Consider the following 15,116-nt stretch of genomic DNA (forward strand, 5'->3'; position numbering starts at 1 on the left):
ACAACAAAAAAAAAAGGTAACAATACCAATGGGAATATCTGCTGCCTTACCATTAAACATCTGCCTCTGGACCAACATAACAAAGAGACATCACTTTTGGAGCAGTCTGCATACTCTGTCCCAAGTTAGATTTCAACTCTGCGTGTAGTTTTAACAGAAACTCTCATCTATCAGATGTTATGAAAAGACATATTTTGTATCGTTTAGGAGCATTTCCAAAAACAAAACTCATACACTTAGGATAAACCCTATGCACCTACTCCACAGTTTGAATGCGCTGCTTTTGAAAAAGCATACTATGCATTCTATAAACATTTATCATATAATACATTTCCTTCAGTAAATATTTAGTTATCTAACTTATTCCAACACAGATGTAGATTTCCCCAGGGGTAAGGTGGAAGATGATGCTAGGTGTTGCTACTGCTTTTGCAGTACTGGTGCATCATTGCTGAAAGAGCCTGTTATCTAGAATAAATATGTGGGTTTGTTTTAGATAAAAGGTTTTGTTCTGGTTATTTGTGAAATAAAAAGCTATGGTGAGCTTATTTCAATTGTATATCTGTGCAGCTCTTGATCATGACGGAAAAACATTTTTTTAGGCTTTGCAATAGCTGTAATAATTCCCTGTGCAAGGAGATGCAGTCTACACTAACGTATGCTGCTAATTGCAAGATACAGATTTGCTAAACAGAGTATAACCAGGCCTACCATATCCTGTGTTCTCAATGCAATACATTGTTGGTATTTTTGTACTTGTGTTATCTGTTTTGCGGCTGTATCCTGTTTTTAACTGTATGTCTATTCTCTCTGTCCTACATATCCATTTCACCTCTTAAAATGAGGAATTTGATTTTCCTCAGCTAAAGATACAGGAATTCCATGAAATGTATTTATTTATGGACTGTAATAGAGTCTTCAAAGAAAGTTCAGAGAAGGTCAGCTCTTTTTAGCTGTCAAAGATGGGAGATTGACTTTCATTTTCCCATACAGTCAAAATATTCCAGAGACCACAGATCATTGGCAAAAATATGATATTTTTGCCTGCAACTTTATCATAGTGTTCCTTTAAGACAAAAAATAATGCACACACATGTGGTCATATTCTGTTTAACTTTTATTCTTATTCTCATTTATGCTTTTGCCTCCAGCACTTGTTCTCTCTTCTCTCTGTTGCTGTGCAATTTGAAAGTGCTCCCAATGAGCCAGGAGCATATCCCTGAGCTCTGACATCCTTGTCAGTTTTTTTCTTACTGCCTAATTGTCTTGCTTTAATGTGAACTTAACTATATGGTTTTGAACTACTTGCGACAACAAATTAGATACGGAATAATAGATCTTGGCATCTCTTTTCAGTAATGAAGGTATCCCAGAGCTGACTACAACCTCTGTCTCTTTCTTGAAGAAAGAACTTTCATTTGTAACCTTTTAAGAAATTTGTCCCTGAGTAAGCATATGAAGAAATTCTTGTTGCAACTTCAATTGCTTGCAGACTTTTTTGAAAAGTTTGAGAATCTTTGATTGATTTTTTTCCTTATAATCTGGAAAAATCATTTTAAGAAAGATAAAGGTATAACATTTTGACAGATTATTTGTTGTTGTGGACAACCTCTCCTGCAAGCACTACGTTGTAGTGAAGCTGTGATGGTGTTTGTCAGAATTCAACTTTCCACTTGATAGCAAGATTTTAGAGTAGGCAAATATTGTCTCAGAGGTAGATGTAAGATGACTGAAGACTATATTAAATATCAGTTTGGAAACCAAATATGGGGATGTTTTTTCCTCAGTAATATTTATGGCACATTTCAAATGATTCCCAAATCCAGGTAATGGGAAAGCATTTATAATAATTGCACAAGCAATACACTCTATGAAAATGTAAAAAAAAATTCTAAGATTTTGACTTTGAGATGTTAAGTGTTTTAGAGAGATTCTGTTAAGTCATGGAGGTGTGAAATCCTCTTTATTTTGCTATTTCAGTGTCATAGGGACAGTAACACATACAAAACAGGATTGCTGCATGGATGAAAATAGTGAGGAAGAGTGAAGACAAAATGAAAAGTATTCCAAACATTACCACGATAACAGATTCTCAAGCAGACACATAGCCCTAGGATATACACCAGAAGACGTCACACTGAGAAGGCAGCAGTGGCACAAAATGTTATTAGAGAGGCTCTTTTTTCTTCTGTAACTTCGCACTTCTGTAATTCAGCTATATCTGAATGTAATCACTATGGCTGGGATCAAATAGGAGAAAATAATAAGCTGATGACCAAAGTTAATGTGCAAACCACTGTCAGCATTAAGGCAGTAGTAGAACTTTGGGAAGCTCTGAAGTTTCAGAATGATTTTGGCTCTTGTAGGTGAGATGATAAACAAAAAGTAAATGCTAGCAGCAATAAGAAAGCTAGATGAAGATGGAAAAATTTCAAAATATGTGTCCCAGAAGCAAGTAGAAGCAAGAATGAAGAACATGAGGGTGAGACTAAGCAGGTCTGTAATATGTGCTGAGAAGCGTACTCAGCTGATCATTCTGTAAGGAAATGTACATATGAAACAACCAAATCATTTTCTACTAGATAATCCAACAATCAAGATCAGTTCAAGTACAAAGAAATGCATAAAGAGTAGAACTTGTGTATATTGTATAATGTCTCTTAAGAAAACTGAAGTCTGCAGTCTCTAGTTATATTCAGAAAGGTGAACTCATTGATACTTCAATATTACTTTAATTTAGAATTTTTGACAATGTTTTCTGTTCTCCATTTCATCAACAGGTAGTAAGACATCCATAGAATTCAAGTTTTCTAAATCTTTTTAAAAAATCAAGTTATTCTTCAGGCAGTATTGGCAGCTGCTTGTCCAGCAAGATGAAGGAAACTCGAGAATTTATCTCTTCAGAGACTGGGGAACCAACATTCTCTTTTCTTCTACTACTCTGGTAACTCTGTATGGTGCTCAGTTCCACTTAAGGCAAAACCAATCTTCTTTGAGTAATCATTCTGCAATGCAAGTATGAATGCTACCCCCAGTTCAGAAGGCCTTTAAAGTGTATCCTTTCCCGAAGAGTGCTCTTGGCCAGATTGTTATGCCAGTAATTAAGAGCACTAACTACTATGAATTGAAAATTCTGAAGGTAAAAGGGTGAATAACACACCAGTATCAAAGGTGAGAATGGAAAAGGAAAGTAAAAAAGAAAACGCTCCATCAGAATGCAGTAGAACTTATTTAATTCTGTGAAGATTACAGAGAATAATGAAAGAAATGGTTCAATTTCACAGAAATGGGAGAAAAAGCCCTGTGAAACAGAATTCATAAATGTGGATATCTTTTATTATTCAACGTAGCTGGAAGAAGCAGACAAGCTTCTGGGTTTGGAGTGCCAGGTTTGAATAGACGAATTAAAATCCACGTCAAAGAGCAGTTAGTTTTTTCCACAGATGAAAGTTTTGTTTTTAAAACTTGTTCAGATGTGAATGTAGTAATCACGATCATATTTTAATTTCATGCTCCCAAATTAGCAAAAACTCATGGCAGTAAATTTTGCTGAAGTATTCTGCAGTAAGTCCACTGCTATCCAAAGATATCCCTGTTTGTGCAATATTTCTGTTTCTCGTTTTGTTGTTGCTGCCATTTTTGTTGCAGTGGCAATAGTTTAGCTCTGCAGACACGTTTTTTTATGAGCCAACATTGTTTGCATCTGAATATTGTCAAGTGCAGTTAGCTTTCTTGTACAATGTTTGTCCTAAGTTGCAACTGGAGTAACATGAAGAGACAGTTATTAATTCTTGAGTTGCTGAATATTTGCATTGATAACATAGTACACAAGAAGAAAAATGACTTGTGCTGATCCTGATGTAGGTCAGGATGAGCAGTAAAGGGGAGTAGAAGAATGTAAAAGGAGATTTATGAAGATATCCGCTGAACTTATTTTTTGTCTTGCAGAAAGGGGTAGTTGTAAACATGCTTTAAGGTGAGGATTGCGTGATTGCTTTGAAACCATCCCTGACTGCCACTGTCCTCAGGTTGGTGCAGGTTTGAGAAGTACCAAGCTGCATTTTGTTAGGGAATGACTGAGCACTTGAGAGTGGGGTCTGGAGAAGATGGAGTTGCTGTCAAAATCGTTCATGGAGTCACAGCTTGAGGTCTGTCAGTATCAAGACTTTGATGGATGTTCTGGCTTGTGACTTTTCTGCACGTTCCAGCCTCTGTGCCACAGCACATTTCCTGCACAGTTGTGCTGATAAGGCACTTGCACAGCAATGCTGTAAAGATCACGACATCTTTTACAAAAAAAAAGATGACTAGAGGATTTGGGAGATGGCTTTCCGATTTTCTCGGAGGCTGCTGCTCTCCAAGATAAAACCTGACGGTAAAACTGGTTTGAAGTTTTTCTCCTTTCCACTTATCCCAACTGACAGTTCTTCTGCACTCACTCTGTGCTGCCCTATCCCCTCATACTGCGCTTTAACTGCTAAAGCCTAGGCATTCATTTGGCTTCCATTGCATTAGCAGGGCAGCTCATGGGGCTGGTGCAGGTGGGGCCTCTCCCCATGCCACCCACTGCTCCTTCAATTGCCTGTCTCACTGTGCCTTGTTTTAATCCCTCCAGCTTTCAGCTTCCAGTTTTATGCTTTCTCTTATGGCAGTGCCGCAGTCCGCCCCACACATATCCAGGTTTATTCCTGGTTGCAGTTGGTCTCACCAAGTAGGAAAATATGAATTTGTAACCTTGTGGTTATTTTTATATAAGAATGTCTTAATACATGGTGGATGTTTGAGTCTAGCTTTCGATGTTTTTCAAACAGTGTCTGTATTTTGGTTTTTAATTTGCCTCTGAGCAAGACTGTCTACAAACACTGGCCAAATCTGCCTATCTGGGACCTGGAAGGAGTCCCTGGAGAAAGCACTTCAAGTCATTTATTCAGCACTGGCTGCTTTTACATTTGGCTTGAAGTCTGACAACTTTCCACCAGACCTGCAGCATAGTAAAGCACATCCTCTCTATGACAGCGGGAGAGCCAAGGAACTAGCAGGTTGCAGGAGTGAATGCTATAAAACAGATGTTATTAGTGGGCTTCACCAAGGGTGGGAGGCTGAGTACAGTAGCCCTATTACAGCCTCCAAGGTGGGCCACAAGATTGCTGTCTTATGAGCAAGCTGTTCCTGCAGTATTTGGCTCAACATCGCATCCTGAAAATTCCAGTGCTGAGAAGCACTTTTGCACTGTGAGTAAACTGTAAGCTAGATTTGAAAGGAAAGATTTTGATTAAAATCAGCATTTCAGAGCCTTCAACTGGCAGCTGGTGTGGTGTTAAGGATGGACATCACTGGAGACTCCTGAGGTAAAGAGGCCCCACGTCAGTGTTTAAACCAGGTTCCGTCCAGTTGTGATGGTGGTTTTTAACAGTCGGAGGAAAAAAGTATTTCTGCATATTTACACATAGGGACAGATTCTGCTCCCATTAAAACCAGTGGCAGAATTCCCGTTGATTTCCATGGGTGCCTGCCTCAAAATGTTTGAACAGTAAACATATTCTTCTGGGTGGGAAACCAGGATAGAAATCCCTCTCATAGCCTGCTCTCAGCACTGCAAATGTCAGGGTTTTTCTGTGCTAGGCTCAGAAACTCTACTTCTAATTTTAAAATCCTTTTAAACTTCAACCTCTGTATGTGGCCTTACTTCACAACAGTCAAGTATTACATTAGCTTGTATTTACCCCTGTTCTTCCTGTGTGTGGAATTATTTCATTTTTATAAATACTAAACATATCAGAGTAATTGAGAAATATAGCATCAGACGCACACAACCGTTTGCTCCCTAAGTGCTCGTAATTAAATAGTAAATCTTGATGTGCTTTAGTTTCATTGACATTAGATGAGCTGATCTCATTGGAATTTTTTAGTGCTATGGCTTATGCTCTATACGCATTTCCCAAAGATTTTCTGGCTGTGGGCATGCATTTTGTGTCTCTATTTCAAACCTCCGTGTTGACTGAAAACTTTAGAAATTCACTATCATTTTTAGTGGATAGAAGATACAGAATTTATAGAAAACAGCATATTAAAAAATACAAATAATATCTCTGAAAGCTTTCCAATGCAGAACATTCCCTCATGAACTATTGAGCTTGTTTTAAATCTTTAATGTACATATGGGTTTCTGTTTCCAATAGTTTTCAGATTTGTGTTTAGTCAACTCAAACGATACAGAGTTTATGACAAATTATTGACAACCTGTATCAACATTAACATCAATAATATTTGGTATCATTTGATGGGTTGTCTGTATCCAAGCTTTGGAAGTAGGGATAGCATCTGCTTTCAGTTTGTCTGTCTATTGAAAGTTGTTCTTCATTGGTAGTCTGTGCTTCTTAAGTATGCGATTGCCTGATGAGGAACTTGTATCTCCCAAACTTCCTGGCCTGAATAAACTAAGGAAGAAGGCACAATGTGCAGCAGGGTAAGAATAGAAGATGGTTCCCAAGAGAAGACAAAAAAAAGAAACAAACTAACAAGTATTTAGAAAGAGGGAAAAAAAAAAGGAAAAAAAAAGTAAAAGGAAAAAAATAGAGAAAAAGAAATGGAGAAATAAAAAGAGGGTACAAACCTGAGGAGATAATTCAGTTAACATACCACTGCTTATGATACTCAGATATTGATCTGTTTCTCAAGCCACACGTAGCTGATTTTAAACTGCACTGCTGTTAACCTTGGAAACAGATTTGAAAATGCTCCTCGCTCTTTTTTTTTGTGTGTGTGTGCTAGTGGAATATTAAACAAAGTTTTGAGCTTCTGCAGGTTTCCTTAAGTTGCCTATGCCCATTACCTATGGAGTAAAATCAGCCAAACTTGTACGTACAGCCAGCAGTACAAAAGCCTTGGTCTGGCTCACTGTAACAGATTCAGTTAGCAAATGTCATGTCTGACAGAACCACTCTTTCTAAATTACAGATTATTGAGGGTGTAGCTCTGTTTGCATATAATTATTCTCTTCTGGATTAGAGGTGTCAGTTTTGATGAAAGGTAATAGAAACTTCCCAAGACAAAAAGACTGAAGTATATGAGAGAAACGGAGGTTTCAGTTCTTACTGTTTCTGCAAGGTCAGCTGTCACTGGTGTTGGGATAGCTAGGTTGCTTGCATGATGAAATCAGCCAACATGAAGGTAGAGAAACCCTTGACCCTCCATGATCTGGGTGCCCTGAAGGGAAGAATAGGGGTTACCATGTTGGTGCTTGCCCACTCCTGCCCTGGTTATTCATAGCAGGCCTTGCTTGCTTTCTCCACCTGACAGAAGGAAATGTGATGGAAAACTTGATACAGCTTGTCAGCTCTGCAACTCCAGGGCTTTTACAATGCATAAGGAATGATCTATTAAATGCACACTTTTTATTAGAGATGTCTCTTTTTACAATTCAGCTAGTTTTGTTTTTTTTTTTGTATTTTGCAGAGTTGCTTTCAAATTTTATTGTCAGTAGCTATACATGCTGTCAGTAGAAGTAACAAGATAACCTAGAAGGAAGAAAAGCTCAAATTTGTTTCCTTACTTTGGCACAAATTACTCACTAGTCAGAATTTTTGAATCTCTTCACCTTTTTGAGGTAAATAAATTGAGTGCCATGTGTATTAATATGTATGGGTCTTTCATATAAGATGTTAAAAACTGCATTGTGTAGATAGTAGGTCCATTGATGAGTGACCAGACTGGGAAGCGCCTGAGCTGGTTTCTCTTACATCTTCTCTCTCTGAGCAGCCATGTGGGCTTCAGAGCCCTCATTGGTGACAGCTCCTCTCCAGGAAAGAACATCAGGATGCATAGTTAAAAATAGCCAAATACAAAGGGAGCTGGGGGCTAAATCACTTAACCTCCCATATCACAAGGCAGGACTTAATCTGCTTTTTGGAGGGGAAAGAGGGGTGGTCGTCTTCTTTTTTTTTTTTTTAATCCTCCTGATCCTCTTTTCCTCTACTGTGCAGCTTCTGACGGTGTTAAATGTGGAGTGATTTTAAGTGATGTCTCATCGATATATTTGAATGGAGAATCTGCACATCAGCATGAAGCATTCTAGATAGTGCTAAAAATTTGAAAAAATAAGAAGTGAAAACAAGCTATACAAGCAATGGGTTTCTCAGTTTACTGTGATTCTGAAATATAATTGAATTTCTGATCTGCCTGAGATGTTTAACTTTTAACTTCTCTTTACCAAATTCTGCCTAGACATAAAAACATTGTTTTGAAATTAAAGTTTGAAATGTTTCATTTAGTGTCATTGCAACACATTTCAACTTTCCAAGATTTTTATCTTTTTTAGTAAAAAATATTACTGAAATTCACACAACCTCATGAATTGGTTTTAGCCTTGCCAGAACTGCATTGTTCTGTGAATAAGCTATTTGTTTAAAAGTGGATGAATCAATCAATTTAGTTTTACTTAAAAGCAACATCAGTAAGAATTCATCATTATTTTGCAGAACTGTGAATAGTTTTCAGTCTTGTAGTGTGTTTAAAACAAGGAAAACAAAAATCTGGAATGCTTCCCATGTTTTAGAATTTATTTTTTTCTGTGGAAATGACATATCATACTGTTTGTTGTGTATGTTCATGTGGACATATTCTGTGCTTCTGTACAGGAAGTGGGAGAGTTTTAGGCTTGCATCACATCTGCTCAGTTTTTTGCTGCCCTGTTTTCACTCTCTCGAACATTTAACTTTCTTGGCTGTGCCCACAAAATAACAACGATGCTGCATGATCACCAAAGAACAGTAAAAAACCTCCTGAGGAAAGGCAATTGGATTAATACCATGGATTAAAATATATTTGTGTTTGACTGCTTTTCCAATATCTTCATTAAAACTGGTGTTGATAACACAGTATTTAATAATTTTCATAACCACAAATGCAGCGTGGCATAAAGCAAATAGGTCATCAATCCCTTAACAGTACAATTTAATGCAATGTTTCATGACAGGAAGTGAACAGGATAATAAAACCTTTACTGTTTTAAGCCACACTTAATATTTTTATGGCACAGTTGGCTCAACAAAATACTCTTTGTGAATCAACATTTCAAAGCAAGGTCCTGGGGCCAATTAAAGTTGTGTCTACAGCTCTCATGTGTAACTGCATGTAAACATGAGATATTTCAGAACATCTCTTTCAAGTAATGAGAGTTGTACCCAGATGAAGTAAAAGAGGCCTTTCACCTCAAGCCTTTTAATTTAATGAACTTGAAGGTGGAGATGCACTTGGGGAATGAGAAATTGATTTTCATTCTTTACATAGATCTTATGGTATCTTGAGAAGTAGTCCAGTGAATTTGTCCTACAAAAATGTTATCCTTGACAGATAAACAATAAAAAGATAGATTGTTGTTGACTTCATGCTTCATCTTGGAAGAGACAAAAATATCCCTATTACAGCTAATTAAAAAAAGCAATAAATTAAAAAATATTCAGTTTGCAGTTTCTGGGTCAACAGAACTGAGTGGTTTAAGAACAGATACACAGACTGGAGAACATTCTGTTCTAATTTATTCTATAGCCTTGTTGCTTGACCAGGGAAGATGTTTAGTTGTTTAATGCCCATTTTGTTGATTTGAACTTTGAATGAATTCACAAGGTGTTCGTGTTTTTCTATTGTTGATATTACCACATCCCTAATGCAGATGTTCTCATCTGAATGGCACAGTGAGCATTCTTATGTGAATTCTGTAGGTTTTTTTGGAGAATCAGCTTGGATAGAAACCTGTTATAAGAAACATGATCATTTTCATTCTACAACAAGTTATACACATTTTTTGTTTCCTTCTTTAAGGTCATCCAGACAGACTCCCCTTCATTACTTTGCAAACAGCATGCATATAATGGTAATTTGCCTTTGGAGGAACAAGAATGCAAATCTCTTTCACATAAGTACAGAACAGATGAGCTGTTAGGTTTTTATGAGGTTTTTCCCTTATGAGGGAAGGCTGAGGGAGCTGGGTCTTTATATTGGAGAAGAGGAGGCTGACAGGTGGCCACATTAATGTTTATAAATATTGTAAAGGGTGAGTGTCAGGAGGATGGAGCCAGGCTCTTCTCAGTGACATCCAATGATAGGACAAGGGGCGATGGGTGCAAGCTGGAACATAGGAGGTTCCACACAAATATGAGAAAAAACTTCTTTGTGGTGAGGGTAACAGAACACTGGAACGGTCTGCACAGTTATGTTGTGGGGTCTCCTTCTCTGGAGACACTCAGAAGTTGCCTGGAGATATTCCTGTGTGACCTAATCTAGATATTCCCACTCTGGTAGGGGATTCGGACTAGGTGATCTTTCAGGTCCTTTCCAATCCCTGACATTGTGTGATTCTGTGACAATATTGAGAATGAGGACAACAGGCAGAAAATCACATAACGAATTAGGAAAGAAAACCAAATCTGTATTTCCTGAGACTAGACTTGTGTTTGCAGGACTGTACTATCTCAGGTATTACTGTTTCTAGAAAAATTGTGTAACCGAGGAAATCTTTAATTATTTCAAGATAAAGCCACTTCTTATCATCTGATTATAATTCCTCAAACACTATTTTATATTCTTTTTTCTTTCAGAATTTCCTTGAATTTGGAGTTTGTGATCTGATTTGTGGAACGAAAATAAGATAATTGCCTTGATACTCTAACAGATGTCAAGGTTGTTATGCGTTAGTATGCTGGTAAGTTCACAAGAAAAACGCTGTGCTGTGTGAAAGCAGATGCAAAGAAAAGTTGCAAGCATGAGTGACAGAAATTTAAAATACATCTGTAAACTGAATTTGCACAAGAATCTTCAGATTTCTCTCTTCTGTCTAGAAGGCATTTTTTCAGTTGTGATTCTATGAACTTTGTTTTTCTCACCTTTGTCCTCCCCACACTTCCTGATTATCTGCCCTTTCAGTGTCTCTATAATGTATTTCCAAAGTCCAAGGAACACCTTGGGACCCTAAAAGGAGGTGGCTTTGGTAATTGATTCATGTACAGATTTCTGAATCTAAATAGGTTCAACTTGTGGGAAAGTTTCAAGGCTCATCTTAGGACTCAGCTGCAAATATTGTTAAATGACTGAGGTTAGAAGTAGTGGGAAAAGGGCAAATAGATACAGAACTGCAAGTCAAATCTTTGTACTCTTTCTTTTCCCTCTCCCCACAGCACTGGTTCATGCACTGCTCTTATATGAGTCATTCTGTTTCTCCCTGTGCAACCCCCCTTTTCTCTCCCCAAAGGGGAAAGTGGATCTATAAAAACTAACAGAAATGAGAAGGGGGGAAAAAAAACCCCAAAAACTCTTGATCTTCAAACTAGGAGACTTTGACTGAGAGCCAAATATTTTGAACAGCAGCCCTTTCATAACTGGGAGAGCTAGTGCTAGTTCTGTTGGGTATGCAGTATGACCACATAACGCTCAGCACATGTCAACTTAACTGATAACAAAACTGTACCCTTCAACCTCCCATACAGCATAGCTTTGGCAGGCTGCCAGTCCCTCAGTCCTAATTAACACTGCCATGCTATGACTAGAAAGTTAAAGCCACAGCTTTATTTACTGCACAATTAATGGGTAAACATGACTTAATCATAATTTAAACATTCAGCATTTACGAGAAAAATTCGAAATCCTTTTAGGAGCCCTATTGACCTCAAGTCCCCAAGCAGACTTGTAATGTGGAATTAACCACCTGTTCTACCAAGGGACATTGGGGCACTCTTTGACACTATGGATTTCCATCCTTAAACAAATTAAAACCAACATAAACTTAAAATAGGCATTATCGTGTGTGAGTCTGAGTAGTCATAGTCCCATCCCAGTGACAGGGCTCCTATGAGCTTAATCTGCATCTGATTGCATTGGAGAACTGACTTCAGTGGGGATCCCAAAATAGCAGGATTTACCTTTATTGTTCTTGGACCTCAGACGGTAACACTCTGACATGGCCTATGCTGACCCCTCAGCTTTGATCACAATGCAGCATCATAATTCTCGCCCTGCAGACCTGGCCTATAGTTCTACAGCTCCGCAATCACATTAACAAACTAGCCACTTATAAAGTCTGATATTTGTGTACTTCTTGTTTATCTTGTTTAGAGCTTTAGATGATTTCTAGTTTATTCAGTTTTTAAATACTATATAAGCCCACAGATGTAAAATCACTTCATAACATCAAATATATTACATAAGAGAACTGTTGTTTCAATACCTAAATTATGACCTGCCTTACCTTAAAACATAAACGTAATGCTATAAAGTGGGCCTGATATCAGACCAAGGGTGGGTATTAATCCTAGTTCTTGTGGAACTACCACAGGAAGTGTGTGGCAGTGACCCTTCACCAGCATCACTGCCCTTCTTTGGGCATGCTCCAGGGCCTTAATGTCTTTCTGGTAGTGAGGGACCAAAACTGAACTCAGTACTCGGGGTGCAGTCTTACCAATGTCAACTAAAGAAGAATAATCACCTCCCTAATCCTGCTGGCTACACTATTTCTTGTTTTGTTGAAACTTGTACAACTGGCCTCAGCCCATTGATCTAGCCTATCCAGATCCCTCTGTAGATCTTTCATATCCTCAAGCATATTGACACTTCCTCACAACTTACTGTCATCTGCAAACTTACTGAGGTTGCGCTCAGTCCCCTAATCCAGATCATAAATAAAGATATTGCACAGGGCTGGTCCTGTACTGACCCCCGGAGCACCACTAGAGGACTGTCAGCTGGATTTAACTCCATTTACCACCACTCTCCAGACCATCCATGAAAAATGCACCTGTCCAAGCTATGAGCTGCCAGTTTCTCCAGGAGAATCTTTGGGAGACAGTCAAAGGTTTTGCTAAAGTCTAGGTTGACTAAATCCACAGTCTTTTCCTCATCCACTAGTTTTTGGTCACCTGGTCGTAGAAGGAGATTATGTTGATGAAGCAGGGCATGCCTTTCATGAGCCCATGCTGGCTTGGTCTGATCCCCTTGTGTCCCACACATGCCACACGATTATATTCAAGATGATCAACTCCATGACCTTTCCTGATACCAAGGTCAAGAAGAAAAGTGGATGAATGCAAGGTGGTGATTCTAGAGTGTGTGGAGAGGGAACAGAGTACAGTCTGCTCTTTACAGCTTACTGTCCAGTATGTACCCAGTAATGCAGTTTAGGTGGGGCAGAGTTGAACAGAATTGTCAGTGCATGTGGGATCTGTCCTTCCCAATCTTTCTCCCTGTTGCGTTGGGCTTCCTCCAGCCTCTTAAGAGGTGTTTCCTCTAACCATTCAGGCCATGCTAGCGGCTGGCATAGGATAGGATGGACTGTAGAGGAAAGGAAGCTTTGTGGTTCAGGGATTGGCCAATCCATTGGCAAAATTCCTCTGCTCTTCTACTCACTGCACTTACTGCTGCTGTCCATGGTGAACTTAACACCTGCTGCTTGGGTGCACCTTGTGCCTGCCAGTAGGCAATCGCTGTGCACTGGAATAATTCAAACCTACATTTAGGCATTCATTGGAGACCATCTAGGCATGAGATTGAATATGAAATATCCTATACTCTATTTCCAACCCTGCCATTTGCTTGCCTGCACTGAGAGGGAAACTGATTACCATGCTCCTCAAATTTCCTGTTTGTGCAGTAGAACTGATGGTGTTTATCAGGAAAATGTGTCCTGAAGTTTTCATTGTGTTCGGAGAAAGTTTTGGTTTCCTGGATTTAAGAACCCATTGGAAGTGTCAAGTAGTATTAACATAAAGAGAATATAATGGTTGTTTTGTTGTTTTTTGTTGGTTTTTTTTTTTTTTTTTTTTTTTGGTTGGTTGGTTGGTTTTGTTTTGTTTGTTTGTTTCTTTTTCTTCATGTATTACTCGCTGCTTGCTTCAGGAATAATGTTGCACATCCTCATCTTTTTCTGTGCCAATGTTCAATATTTTGTGTGCCAAGAAATGTTATAGTGTCCATATTTACTATGTAAAGCCTACATACAGCCTCTCTGAGTAAGTATGGCAGCAAGGGAAAGCAGAGGAGTATCTGTGTGTCTGTATATAAGATCATATATTTGCACAGAGTGTGTGTCTGTGGGCTTCAGAGACTGAGGGGAGTCTGTGGTTCAGACTGTCTGCCTGCTTTTACTTCCTTTTTTTTCTCCAAAGGCAGCAAAATATGTTGATATGGATTTTTTTTACAGGAGCTTTTTATGTTTTAATATATTTCCCTCACATCACATCTTGCCAAACATCACTTATTTACTAGTACTGTAAAAGCAGGTTACCAAAAGACAGTAAGTACCATTCCCCTGTAACTTTCATCCAAATTGCCCAAAGACGTACTGTAATAAGACTCCTAGTTAAAAAACAACAGCATATCAGCATGATAGAAGAATTGAGCAAAAATGTCTGTGCTTATACTACATACGCGCTTAATTATTTAGCTGAACTAGCACCAAGGTTGTATTTTATACAGCAAAAGTACTTTCACTCTGTGCAACTGTGACCCAGTAACTCTGTGAATTCTGGCCAGTGTTGTGTTTTGGTTCAATATTCCCACTGATAAAATGAGGCTTTAATCACAGTGCAAATGAATGAAAGAGAAAGGCTTCATTTAGGCTAGTCTACAATTAAATATGTTTTTTTCATTTATGAGAATAATGAGATTTTTTTTCCCCAGAAATGAAATGCTTGCATTAAAAAGTACAACACAAAGGAAGTGAACTCTTCCTGACTGCACAAAGTTGTAAGTAATGACCTCTTTTTTTCCCCGTTTTTTTTTTTTTTTCTCTCTTTTTTTTTTTTTTTTTTTTTTTTTTTCACAACTAACAAGATTTCTTGGTGGAAATAAACTATTTAGTCCATGTATAGATGTTCATCAGAGGGATTAAAATATATTCTTCAAAAGCATGCTGAACATGCCTAGCCATTAATAACAAAATTGTTAGTAGTGAATAAAACAAAGGATATTGCACATTTCCAGTGGGGAAATTGATTTATCTTGCTTTGGTTGTTTGTTCACATTAGGAAATGTCACACATATTTGAAGTGCTTTGCATAGCTAACTGTCCTGTGTTTACAGCACAAAAATCTCTGCTAAACTACATTTTGGCATCCTTTTACTCATTTCAA

This window comes from Centrocercus urophasianus, unplaced genomic scaffold (assembly GCF_019232065.1).
Source record: "Centrocercus urophasianus isolate 14NV4802_14NV808 unplaced genomic scaffold, USGS_Curo_1.0 seq_5, whole genome shotgun sequence".
Taxonomy (NCBI): Eukaryota; Metazoa; Chordata; class Aves; order Galliformes; family Phasianidae; genus Centrocercus; species Centrocercus urophasianus.